General features: G+C 43.6%; 1 protein-coding gene across 1 annotated transcript in view; it reads left to right on the top strand.

The window, feature by feature from the left end:
* DCHS2 (dachsous cadherin-related 2) overlaps positions 1-14,775 on the top strand; it is a 1,925,309-nt gene that overhangs the window by 763,821 nt on the left and 1,146,713 nt on the right. The gene's annotated exons all lie outside the window — the stretch shown is intronic.

Below are 14,775 nucleotides of genomic sequence, written 5' to 3'. Positions count from 1 at the left end.
AAGGCAAGAGGCCATGGGGGCTATTTTGTCTCAATCAGGAATCTACCGATTCCAATGACAAGGCCTGGGCATCCCAAAATGGAGGACGCTCAGGGCACCAGCCATTTCAGCATGGAGCTGCCACCAGCCCGTACCCTGCTCTGTGGGTCACAAACAGGTGCCCAAAAACATACACTAGGGGCACAGGGTTGTACCCCTACCCATGGGTGCCATAAGGGTAGCCCACGGGTCTGTTCACCAAACCAAAGAGAGAGAGCTGCACCGGCAGTAGTCCCACATGAACTCCTGCATGGAAAACACAACAGAACACACAATAAAAAGCAGTAAAGGACAAGGATACGGAGGCCCTGTCCCTCCGATGCATTTCCAGCATCACACTTTTGAACTGCCATGCATTAGTTCATTGAGTTATTGTATATACAAGTGTGAGGGACACATATCCTTTGTTAAAGTGTTTCTTTTAGTTTATTTTGGGCAGGGAAATCCTCATCAGGATAGGGATAGTGGGGCAGTTATCAAAACCTTTAATTTAAAAAAATGACATCTCTTGAAAAATATTCACAAAGTTGTCCGCCTCAAATTTCTGATGCCTCACAATGGCAAAACTGGCCTACATTGCTGGTGTGGTCTAGCTACATAATATTATTGTGTCTTTGCATTTTATACTGTGCATCAAGGGTAAAGTAAACATGAAAAGTGTTATTATTTCTCTAGATTGGCCTATATTGAAGGCACCAGTATGGCCCTATATTGTTACTGTGGCATGGCATTTTGCACTTTGCATTTAGGGTAAAGAAAACATGGTATGTGTTATTACATGGCTTGACTGGCATACATTGGTAAGCCAGTCGGGCCTTATATTCATATAGTACCATGTCATTTTTTACTTGGCATCACGGGTAACATCAACATGATAAGTGTTATTACATGGCTAGACTGGCTTGCATTGTTTGCATCAGTCTGCATATAGAATCTCACTATGGGCAGCATATTTTACTAGTCATCAATTGTAAAGAAAACATGATGTGTTATTGCATGGCTTGACTGGCCTATAATTTGGTGCCAGTCCGGCCAAAAAGTTGTACTGTGTTATAGCATTGTTTACTGTGCACCAAGGGTAAAGTCCCCATGATAAGTGTTATTACATTGTTAGATTGGCCTATATTAGCAGTACCAATGTAAATATACTTTCTTACTGTGGCATGTCACTTTTAACTGGGCATCAAGGGTAAAGCAAACACGATGAGTGTTATTATGTGGCTAGACTGGCCTACATTGGTGATGCAGTTTGCATATACTTTCTTACTGTGGCATGGCATTTAACAATGGGCATCAAAGGTAAAGAATACATGAGAACTGTTATTACTTGGCTTAACTGGCCTATATTGGTACACTCTGTCTGCATATACTTTCTTACTGTAGCATGGCATTTTTTACTGAACAAAAATAGATCAAGGTGAAAAGTTACCCTGTTTCCCCAGCACTCAAGTCGAGAATTAACTCTTCTGGTCGCTGAATTGAAGTAAATTACCAAACTGTAATTATCAATCAAAAAGATAACTTTTTACATGTACCTAATAAAAAGCTACAGAAAACAATATAATGAACATAACATATGTGGTCACCTGTGGAATGTTTTTGTCCATGCCAATGCGCTACACTGCACCCCTTTGCCAATGGGGAAAGAAAACTGCCAAAAATGGAGGCAATAACTCATGTGCGCGCCAAATCTGCAAAAATGCACATGGTTCATAAACCACAAAAGAGCTGCACACCCTACCACACACACATGCAAAGTTGGTGTAACAACAGGAAGCACTGCTGTCACCTGTCATCTGTCATCTGTCACCTGTCACCTGAAACAATGCCACAGAAGGGCCTAATCTGAAAATGCCTTTAAAAATTCAGTCATTTTCCCACGGAATTTTGGAAAGGAAAGTGTGCTGAAATCATGGATTCTCCAGACAGTCAGAGTAATCCATGCCTCCCTGTCTAGCAGCTGTTTAAGGAAGTTAGCTTTCAAACCCAGTCTAAAAGTGTTTCTATTTCCTGATTAAAATTGCAAAATCCACTATTTAAAACATGTTTGTGAAGGGCTAATTCTTTCAAAATGTCCAAATCCCTTATAAGCTGTGCTTATATTGTATATGTGAAATGAAAAGACTTTAGGTTAAAGGAACCCAGTCTGGAGCTAATCCACTTTTTAATTCTGATCTGACAGACCAGCCTGGGAAGATTCACATTTCAGCTAGACACTCAATTATTACAGTACGGCCAATGGCTGCTTAATGGTTCCCGCATAATGAAAACAAAGAGAGCCTCCAACATTTGTCTCTGGCTGAGCCGAGAACAATGTCAAGCTGTCCAACTGATCTCTACAGGGGAGCTTCCCTCTCCAGGAAGGGGAGGGACAGGATGCTTCCCTCTACACCCCCAACCTGATCAAAGGACTGGACAGCTGTTGCCTTGCCCTCCAAACTGTTATGGTTAAAATTGATAAAAATCTGTAGAATGAGAAAGACAGCTCGCACAAAGATGGGGAGTGAATGTAGACAATTGAATATAAAATATATGTGTCCAATTGTGCCAAGGGTACATAATGTTATAATTGTACATGTGTGCAAAAGTTATGTTTTGGTAAAAATCCTGGTGTGAGTTCCTAAACCCCATCGTAAAGATGACAGCTCTGTTCAGACTGCCAACCAGGACAAGGCACATGCCTGCAGCCACTCACAGCCGTGGGGGTGTGTTTTTGAAATTCTGCCCACACCATTAACTGTAGGATGGCATTTGACAGTATAAATATAGGAACTGCACAACACATAAAACACACTGATTCCAGAACCCACCCTGATGTCCGCGCAGCCCCTTATTCCAGAACTCTTCATCTTGTAGCTGACACCAGAATTTCTTGAAGATCCAGATTTCTATGCCGAATACAGACTTAAGCATTGCTGAACTCTTGCTAGCTTGACCCAATTTTAAATATCCAAAACTGAAAAGAATAATTCTGATTCAGCTTGGCTTGCTACCATTAAGGCTTGCCTGCTGAAACTTGCATCCTGTAATCCAGTGATCAAAAGGGCCATCCAAATACAGTCTGAGGTGCAGTCCAAAATTGACCAGAACCGCCTTGCTGATCCAATCCCGCCAGAGGTGCCCTGCTGCCGGTAGACCCGACCCGACCCGATTAATTGACCAGAGCTGACGGTCCAATTTAATTTTCCTGTTTTCTATTCTGCATCATCAGAAGTGAATTCAATTGCTTTGCTTATTTTGTTATTGTATTGTCACTGCTAGGTGATTGCTGTCCCATATATATGTTTGATTTGAATAGTAAATAAATAAATACATATTTACCTTTATAAACTAGCCTGATTCCTGGTTCAGTGTGACCTGGGGGGTATTTTGAGACTGGTGTAATATGAGTGGTATATCATTCAGAATATTGAACTTATAGACAAAAATAGATAAGGGTTTCATTGCGCACTACATGCTAGGCGAGAATTGGGTGTGTTCGATTCTTAAATCAAATATCAAAGAAACAGTATATAAAATGTTTTAATGTTAATAGGAGTAGATTCATTTGAAGTTTCTTAGTTCCATCTAAGGGTTATGATTTCTTCCATTTCTGAAAAAAACTTGTATAACAAAATGTATTGGTGCCCCTAAGATGTTATGAAAAAGAAGCCTATTAATTGCTAAATTATGCAATAAGAGAATCAAAAAGGTTCACTAACCTACTCATATGTAGAAATCAAAATGGCACAATTCACATAGAATAAATGTCAGGGCCTCAAGATAGATGTGATTCCAGTATCAATTAGATCATCGTAAAAAATGATACAGGTCTTATTACAAAATAAATAAAACTACATATTGTTTAATCAAAAGAATATTTTGTAGCTATAAGCTTACCCCATTCTCCTGCAAGAAATTAGTATCTCACTTTCTGTACCACAAAGAATGGCAATTTGTACTGGGCATCAATGGTAAAGCAAACATAAGTGTTTAACATGACTAGACTGGCCTACATTGATAACACTAGTATGGCCGTATATTCTTACTGTGGAATAGCATTTTTACTGTATCTCAAGGAGAAAGCAAACATGATATGAATTGTTTTTCTTTATTTTCAAATTGTTTGAAAAAACCTTTATAAAATGAGCAATACAAAAACACAATATTTAAACTACAAAGTATTAACAGATACATTCCTTAGACAATAACACATATAACATAAAATACACAATATAAACAGTTTATATATAAAATGATTTTCTTTTTTTACCATTCCTTGCATTTACTCTATTTTATAGACATGTTTTACAAATGCTAGAACTCTTAACTTCAAAGACATTGAGTTCCTATATAACACTGTTAACCAAAACCAATCTCTCTCAATCCATTCAGCATTTTAAAAATCTCCAAAATAATATAAGCTATTAGACAGGAGCTCAGGACACCACTACCAGATGGAATAATGATTCAAATTCCCGCATATTTTTACAATGTCTACATATACCATATACCCCTTATCTTTTCGTTTGATGTCTGTACATTGAATTTAAATCTCATAACCCCAATTTTTACCTTCTTACTTGGGAATTTGCACAGGTATGAATCCATTACACCCAGATTGTTTTGTGATGAAACCACATGAACAGAAATCCAACATTCCAAGATCGCCAATCTGTTCCTCTCCCAATCCATATACATATACATTTTTGTTCACCTTCATCGGGTTCGTTTTCAATACCTCCATAGATAATCTCAGATTTTCCAAGATACCCCCACACTCTTCCCTTAGACCCTTCATGCACCCTACAGTGTCATTTGTTCCCAGTAGTTTATATAAAGTCCCCTCACATGCGGTCTCACACTTACAAAGCAAGCATAATTTCCTCCAAGCAACTGGGCTGGCAATAGACTGCAGACTCAATCTCATAACGGATTTCCTGCAATGGCACACATTTAGGGAGAAAGTAAAGACCAGATCTCCATATCATACTTTCAACGCCTCTATATTCCACCTCCAGTTCTTTTGACCAGAATTCTAATCTATAGCAGATACTAGGAAGAGCTTTACTTCTATAGAATTCTCTACAAGGGATCAACAAAAATTTCCCAAGTTGCTTCATTTGATATCTCATTCCCCTAGCTTTAGATTTTAGATAATTTGTATAAAATATTTTCTTATATTTTGCCACAATGGGATATCCCAAAAATTGCAGATTGCCCTTTACTGACAACAAGTTGTTATCCCAGGTCCACTTTAGCTTTCTCAACCTGTTCTCTTTCCCTTCAACTATTGTCATTATAACTCTTTTTGCCGGATTGATTTTTAACTCCATAGATAACATATAGTCTCCAAAGGCAACAATTAGCCATCAAAAGCAGAAAATCATTGGCATACGCTGCCCAGTTTACTTTAAGTGCCCCCATTTTGGGGGAGGCCAAGGAGTTTTTATTTAACTCCTCCCCAACATCCGACACGTGGAGGTTATATAAGGTGGGCACCAAGATGCACCCTTGCCTTATTCCTCGAGCCGTTTGGCATTCCCTGGATAATAAGCCTTCTGAGTTTAATCTAAAATGAATTTTTGATTCTTTATGTAGATATATTACCATGCTCAATAAACCCTTAGGCATTCCGTACTGATCCAATTTCTTCCACAGCAGATTTCTATTAACCATGTCAAAAGCTTTAGTTAGGTCCATAAAAGCCACGTATATTACTGAGTTTGTTGATGTCCATCAGAATTCTGCAAGCAACTCACCAATAATTCCCCACAATCTGTGCCAATGCCTTTACGAAAAACCTATTTCCCTGTATTCCAGTATATTATTGATCATACTCCATTCATTTATATTTTCCAACACAATTGAAGCAAACATTTTTGAGTCTGCATCCACTATTGAAATTGTTCTGTAGTTTACCGGTGGCAGTCTCGAACCCTTCTTAAAAATGGGAACCATATGCAATCTTCTCCATGAGTCCAGTATCGTATGGGTAGCCAATATATCCCTAAATTCAATCTGTAAAATCCCAGCCCACAGCCCAGAATTTTGCTTTAGTATTACATTACTTAATGTATTGGGCCCCACTGCCCTTGATGGCTTGGAATGCTTGATTCTTGCTTCAATGTTATCCACAGAAATATCTAAATCCCACATTTGGTCCAGGTCCCCACTGTAGTAACTGGCATCCTTACACTTAAACCTCTCCTCTATGTACTGAATCCAGGTCTCATCGGCTATAGGGTTGCTAAATACCAGCACATTTTTCTCATCTGATTTGTTAATTTGTTCGCAAAAATCCCCCGTATTTTTCACTTTAATGTTTTCTAGCATTCTTTCTCCATCGAACTGGGTCTGTTTTACGCGTTCATGCTTCAGCCAATTTTTATATCTTTGTTTTAGAAGCCGGATAATCTCTGCTTTATTCAACCCATTCTCCTTAGACTTTGAGAGTTTCCTAATCTCCCCATGTAGTGTGTTTTTCCGTTCTTTGACTTCTATATTAAACACGTGATATGATATGATAGGTTATTTATAACGTGCTTAATACCCAGAAGTTTCTAACCGTGGACCCGGGGTTCCAACCTTTGTTGCTCCGTGTCATCTTGCTTCCAAGGCGAGCACGTTGCCCCTGAGCTATCCTGCCAAGACTGTTCCTTTTACTGGGTTGAGCATTTTTGCATCCATTTAACATCAATTCCGCAAACAGTGGTTCAAGGTATTCCGTTAACTCCCTTATATTTCCCCCTTATATGTCCCCCTTATATTTCCACTTTCTCCTCCAGTGTACTTGACTCAAATTAATTCAACATAGTAGAGTTAAATCTACTCGCTTTCTTTTCTGACCATCTTAGTCAGTTTCCCCTATTATTCACAATTAACTCTCTCAAATCCCTATCCCACACTACTGAATTAGGCACACAATCTAACTCCACCCAAAGCTGAGCATGATTACTAACTTCTGACTGTTTAATATCATATGTCCTTATCCTTGAATACTGGTTAGTGGACATAAATATATAGTCTATCTCCAAGGACAAACATCTTGCAGACAATGTAGGACTCTCATTCTCTAGGCAAACCAACCCCCAGTTTTCTGCAAAATCTAACCACATGCCACCTTCTGTTGTTTTTTTCATACCTCTTGTTACCTGGGCATAGTCAGTCATCAGACAATTCATTCTATCTATGTCAGTATTACAACTAGAATCCAGGTCTCCTCCCAAGATCCCACCCCCCCCCATGCGCAGCAAACCAGTCCTCGAGTTTCTGACTTAATTTCCCTATCACTGTTTCCAAATTGAAATTATACGTCCTGCATAAATTAATTAGTAAGATTGAAGCTATTCTATTCGTCCCCTTTACTTTCAGCCCTATACCTAGAATGATATAATTTATTATCTTATCCATTCTTCACATCATTCTAATGCCTTCTCCATCTTTACCGCTGTAGTCACCCCACCCTTTGGCGTACTCTTAGCCCCTTGCAGAGCACATATACTTGAGGTATCATATGCATCCCATGTTAGTTTAGCTATGGCCCACGTTTCCTGGATAATATTAAATCATTGATTTTAATTTCATCACATACTTTTGTATTACCCAACAGATGTTTATTTCCCCGAGAATTCCAACTTAGCAGCTTCAATGCACAGGATCTTCTAAAGCGGTTGACTCAATGATTTTAGTTGTTCAATTGATTATTTTAATGTGAGTGCTAACCACCTTCAGTTTGACCCTTCACCTATGTTCTGCTTTGATCTCAACTCATCACCATTCCCTCTACCTCTCTCTTCAAAATCACAGTCCTCCTCCATGATTTCCTCATGCTATGCATCTCATTATTAAAAATCATGATGTCATAGCCATATTTTTGTAAACGTATGGCCTCTGACATTATTATATTCCTTACCAAAGGTGACTGCATTATTAATCTCACATAGTCATACCGAGGGTGTATAAAGTCAACCAATTGGATATCGGCCAAGGTGATCAATCTTAAGGCAGGAATTTCATCAAATAGTGCCAATATTCCAGTCCTCTGCAGTGAATTTGGGCCACCCTCGTCAAATAGGTAGCTCAGGATCAAACTAGGAGCCTCTGGGCATTTTGGAGGTCTTAATTTGAGAGTGAAGTTGGCGCCCCTGCCCACCCCTCCCCCATTACCCTTCAATAACCCTTTCGGCCTCGCATCTTCTAAGGGTTTTACATTCTCAATATGCTCCATACCCTCTTTTCCTTTACTATGTTCACAAATCACTTCCCCTTCCCCACCCCTTCCTTTAATTGTCATTGGACCTGTCACGCCTCTCTTTCCTTCAGTACATGTCTCACTATATTTCTTATATCCTCTTCAGAATAGGGGAGGTGTATCTTTTTGTCATCGCATAACACCTGCATCTCCTCTTTCTCCAACCCCTTCCCTTGTTTACTGTCTTCACCCCCCTCGAGTTCCCTAGATTTGCTTGTTCCTTTTAAACTCAGTGTTTGCACTCCTACACTTTGACACTTTTCCACCTCCCAAACACTTTCCACACTCATCCTTTGAGCTGAGTAATGCGGCCTCGTGAGCTTAGTCTGGAGATTCAAGGGTTGATTAAATATGCCAAACAATTGCACACTTTCATTATCCTTGTTTTGAATCCTTTCCACGTAACTAGTTGTTTTTTTCTGTTTAAGTACATCTGCTAGTCTCTTTTCGGCATTCAAATATTCCTTCTGCTTTCCACCTCCCTTTTTGTTCTTTCCTGGATCTTCACTTCCAATAATCTCTCCCTCCTTACTCTCTTCCAAATCTCCCTCTTCCTCCAGAATACCTGTGCCACATTTATCCCCTTCCCACTTTACGCAACATTTTTAGAGAGGAGGCCTTAGTGTTCTTTAACTCAGCTGCCTTTAGCACTCTCATTTTCCTTTTTTCCCCTTTTCCTTCGAATTTTTTGGGATGACAATACAGAGGGGTTCCTCTTCTTGCCTTTCTTTCCTCCTCTTTTCAATTTCCTCATCATGTACCACAATGACCTCCTCCGCTCCTTATTCTCCACTTCCATTTCTCTTTCTTTGCCATTGTCTTTCCCCTTCCTGGTTAACACCCCCTCCCCTTTATCCAAACTTTCAACATTAACCAATTGCCACCTCTCCATAACCTCTTCCAAGGCAGCAAGTTTGTTCCTTTAATTCTTTCTTTACCCATGATCTTGTTTCTAGTATGGTCAGTAATATCAGCTTTCTGTCCGAATTACTATTAATCAAATCCAACCCTTTCTGTTTATTTTCTTGCTCCCCCTGCCCAACTCAATTGGTTTAACCATCCTTGCCATTTGGGTTATTACATTTTTTGAGAATATCGATGGGGTATCCAATCACGAGTTATAAAGATCCCCCTTCACCTCCCCCACATCTCTCGCAACTTCCCTCCCGCACCTCTCCTCCTCTGTTCCCTCCTCCTTCTCTTCGTAAAGTGATTGAGAGTGTCCGAGCACACCTTCCAGTGCTCCCCCACCACCCTCTTCTGTCTGTCGCATGACCTCCAACATTTGTGCATCTGTTCCCTCCACCTCCACCCTGTCCCCTTCTGGTTCCTCCAGCGCGGATCACGCCCTGGAGATGGAGGGAGTGGAGTTGTCAGTGCTCTGGCTTGTAAGTGATTTCAATCCGGCATACACCCAAGTCAAAGCCCAGCATGTAGTGCAGAACTGAAACCCTTATTTATTTTTGTCTAAAAGTTCGATATTCTGAACGATATACCACTCATATCACACCCTTCTCCTGGAACCCCCCCCCCTGGTCATACGGAACCAGGAATCAGGCTGTCAGGCTGGTTTGCAAAGGTAAATATTTATTTATGTATTTAAGATTTAATCACAATAAATTTTAATAGGTAAACAACAATCACCAATGGGGTGACAGAGCACTGAATAATAGCTTTAATACACGAGGAGTATGTAATGAGCAAAACAAATGCTGCACAGAAAATAATACTTTTGTGTTGGTATCAGATCAGATAGCACTGTGGTTAGAAGTTCCCCCTGCAACACCCCTCAACCCCCAATAAGCAATGTAAAGAGATGGGAGGAGGGAGAGCAGGTATTCAGGAATGGCACAAATCAAACAGAATATCAGTCCCACTTTCCCCCAGCAAACACAAGAGAAAAAACGGAATTGACTTTTCAGCTGTCAGGTGGGCTTTCAAAATTATCTTTAGGATGGACTATGCAAAAACACCAAATATGGTCCAAAATACTGAAATTGTTATAAATTCCTATTGGAGCCGTATTGAACAGTTGAACGCAAGCATAAGCAATGATTTAGTCAACAGAAAACATTTAAAATCCTAAGGTCCAAGTCGGAAGCAGTTAAAAGCTATTTTACACGTGTAACCCTTTCAGATTTTTAAAATCGCGGCAAACTTTGCATTGCGCGATATTGACGATAACGGAGGAATCGCACTGATTTGCAGTATGGGTTTTATGGATAGCTACAGATGTTAGGTACAAGTAGGAGTTGAAATTTCGTTGCTATCAAAAAACTGAGGAAGTTATAGAGGTTTTAGTAAAGCTCATTTTTGTAAAATAGGCGCGAGAATGGAAAACAGAAATGCACTTTTGAAAATTACAAATGGGTTTGCTTACACTAAAGGATGACTATGAAGAAGTGAATACCACACAGGGATCTTAAAGCCACTGGATCAGGGTGACCCATCTGCGAAGAAAACTCGACTTCTTCAATTGAAAAAAGTGTCAGCGCAAAGATAGTTCTAACAATACTGGTTCGGCAGGAAAGATAGGATGGGTTTGAGATAGGGATAAGACAAGACAAAGATACTCCTAGCAATACTGGTTCTGAATGAAAGATAGGATGGGTTGGACAAAGGGATAAGACAATGGGCCTCATTACGACCCTGGCGCTAAGTGAAAAACGATGGCAGTAAATGATTACCGCCATCGTTTTCCGCCAGGTCCGATTCCGACCCGTGACCGTTAACTACGATGCCATTAGCGGCATCGTAGTTAACGCTGCCGCTAACTGCTCCAAGGACGCGCGCACGTGACCTCCCACACCGTAATTACCGGCATGGCGGAAAGGCACGCGAATGCCGACCCAAGCGGACATGCACCTAACGCCATCACCCAGCCCGTTAAGTTCCTTACCGCCATGGTGCTAATTACGCCATCGCGAACCAACCGTAAATGGCCATGTAAAGTGAATCCAGCTGCCACAGGTGCACAGGAACAGCACAGGTGGAGGCAATATAGACTCAGGAAGTACAAAAAGCACACCCCACCCCTTCCCACATCCAGTCACACTCCACAATGATACCAATAGGACTAGCAATGTTGGGGCTGGAGGACCTAATAGCAATGCAAGTGCTACTACTACAACAACAACAACAACAACAACAACAACAACAACAACAACAGGCAGCACAGAGGATACGCAGGAGGAGAAGGAGGGCAAGGCAGGGCCAGCAAGCCCCACAAGCACAGCCAGTGCCACCACGCAGGCAGCCCCCAATCCCACGCATCAGAGCCAGTCCATTCAACCTCACTGCTGAGCAGATCCACACCTTGTACCGTTTGGACCGGGACACCATCACCGCCATAGTAGACATGACACACAACGACATCGTCAGCATGATAGAAACACCAACCGCCATCCCACCCCTACTGAAGGTAGTGTCTGTACTCCACTTCCTGGCCACAGGCACCTACCACCACACAGTGAGGCACTTGCATGGCATTTCACAACCATTATTCTCACGTACGCTTATCCAAGTGCTCGATGCCCTCCTCAAGCACACAGACGACCACATCTCATTACCACGGACTGCCCAGGAGATTGCAAACACCAAAGTGGGTTTCCATGCTCTAGCCGGCATACCTGGTTGCATTGGTGCCATCGACAGCACCCATGTTGAATTGGTGGTTCCATGTGCCATGGAGGTACCGTACCACAACCGGAAACAATTCCACTCAATCAACGTGCAAATGGTCTGTGACTCCAACAAGATCATCACACATTGTTGTGCCCGATTCCCCGGAGCAACCCATGATTCAATGGTCCTGAGGAACTCCACAATACCACGCTACATGGAGCAACATGCAGGCCCACGATCCTGGCTACTCGGTGAGTCTAATGTCATGACCATGGAAATGTGAAGTGGGTAGGTGAACGACGTACCAATGCATACTCCACATGGCTGAAAGGGAGGGGAATGATGCATACGCCACCTGGCTGAAAGGGGGGGGTGAATGATGCATACTCCACCTGGCTGAAAGGGGGGGGATGATGCATTCTCCACCTGGCTGAAAGGGGGGGGATGATGCATACTCCACTGGGCTGTGAGTAGCAGAGACAACGGAGCCAGATCATACCCTAAAGCAACCCAAACTACACCCAACACCAGTAAACCCAATACCTGATGTATGCAGCCCTACCATGTGAATGAGGTTGTGTCCCAACCATGACGCAACCATCTGCAAGTGCATTGTACCAATTCAGACCACATTGACTTCAACGAAATGCACCTACATGCACGTCAACAAACACCATCAACCGAAAGGCCTGTCCCCCATAACTGCGCACGAAGGAGGCACATGACGGACAGAAACATCAACACACCATTACACAGACAGCAGGGCGCCCAAAATTTCCCTATCAACATCAGTATTGCTCACTGGGGTCATGATGAGGCCGACAGCAATGTTGCAATGATGTGAGCATTGACATCACAGGACACGTGCCAGGCCACCAAAACAAACGGCATGAACGAACACAGTGGATGGGCACTCACAAGGCACTCGAGCCCTCTGCATACATTGGTTGATGGCATGCAAAACAGGCCATGAGAGCCATGAGCATATACGGGTCGCATAGTGTGAATCAATTAGTGCATTTAGAAGTGGTTCAAAGTAATATTTGGATGCAAGCCATGGTGGCACATCATGTTCTGAATTAGACGTCATGACTGACACATACATTCTCGCCCACATACAGGTGATGCAGGCTATCCACTGAAGAGGTGGCTCCTTACACCAGTCCGGAACCCACAGAACCAGCATGAGGAGGACTTCAACCGTGCACATACACGTACCCGTGTGGTCATTGAGCAGGCATTCGGCCTATTGAAGGCACGGTTTAACTGCCTCAGCAGGTCTGGTGGTGCACTCCTGTACCGCCATGAGAAGGTGGCAAAGATGGTCATGGCATGTGTCATGCTACACAATATGTGCGTCAGACGAAATGTGCCCCTGCCCCCTGACGCAGAAATGCAACCACCTGACGATGAGGATGAGGAGGGTGCAGATGGGGCCGCACCTCATGGAGGAGGCGATGCACAGGAGGGGCGTGAAATGCATCAAGATATCATCAACCAATGCTTCTAGCACACACGGCTGGTGTGTATCACATGGAGACGGCACTTGGGGCACTGTGTGTCTCTGGGACATGCACACTGTGGACTGTACACCAATAAAGCACACATACGCAATGAAAATGTCCACACATTTGATTTGGGAAAAAGGAAAATGTGTATTTCAATTGTAAATTGTTGTGCAACACCCCCTCCCACCTCCCCCCTGAACACCCCATCACCCCCCCTCCCCCCTCCCCCCTGAACACCCCAACACCCCCCCTCCCCATGGAACACCCCAACACACCCCCTCCCCCTCCCCCCTGAACACCCCAACACACCCCCTCCCCCCTCCCCCCTGAACACCCCAACACACACCCTGTGAGTGGCTAAAGATGCCTGTGACAGTGGGCACACGCTATTGCATGCCCCCTCTCCCGGCCCCCGGGGCACCCCTGCATGTGGAGCGCAGGTTCCGTCCTGATCATCGGACAGAGCTGCTCTGGGCAGAACTTGCTGCGGAGGATGTCCCTGGCTGCTCACGGGCACACATGTCCTGAAGGGTGTGGGACAGCTCTGTGAGCACACGGCGCATGGCGGCAAGTTCCCCGCAAATGTCCCTTGAGGTGGACTCCATTGCAGCCCTCAGGGTCTCCGTACTGCGCTCTATTTCGGCCCTTAGGGTCTCCGTAGATTGTTCTATGGCTGCCCTAGCCCCCCCACATTTCGCAGCATGCTCATTGAGGAGCGTGGACAGTTGTTGCTGACGTAAAACAATCTCCTCAAGGGAAAGTTCACTCTGCTGGGCCATGCCCATTCCAGATGGTGTCGCGAAGGGGCTGCTCACCTCCTGCAGACTTTCTGCAGGGCATGGGGTGGGAGGTCAGTCCTCTTCTCCTGGATGCCCCTGTGTGGGATTCTCATGGGGGCTGCCCCAGGACAGACAGGTGGAATGAAGCTGCTCAGTGGGGCGTCCTACATCGGGCTCATCAGTGTCAGTGTCTGAGCATGCTGCTATGGCAGCAGTTTCCCCTATGCTGCTGCTCCCTGCAGAAACAGTGCCTTCAGTGGCCAAGATTGTGGGGACGTGTGGTGCTGCAGGTGCTGGCATGCTGCCTTCTGGGGTGCCTGTCGGTGGCCCGTCCTGTGTGCTGGCAGATGATTCTGCCTGCTGCGATGTCTTCCTCACTGCAGCTGAGGTGGAGGGTCTATGCATGGTGGTCCTGGCCCTCTTGGCTGCTTTTGAGGCAGGGGTGTCCTCATCCTCGTGGTTGGATTCAGAGCCTGTGGTGGGGCAAAGGAGGGATAGCGTTATTGATGGGTCTGCGGACATTGGAATGGCAATGATTCACCAGATTTTGGTTACTAGATGAAGCACATTTGAGGCAGGGGCATGCAGGTTG

Source organism: Ambystoma mexicanum, chromosome 6q (genome assembly GCF_040938575.1).
Source record: "Ambystoma mexicanum isolate Mex_15411 chromosome 6q, UKY_AmexF1_1, whole genome shotgun sequence".
NCBI classification, from domain to species: domain Eukaryota; kingdom Metazoa; phylum Chordata; class Amphibia; order Caudata; family Ambystomatidae; genus Ambystoma; species Ambystoma mexicanum.
This window is presented reverse-complemented; position numbering and strand designations above follow the sequence as displayed.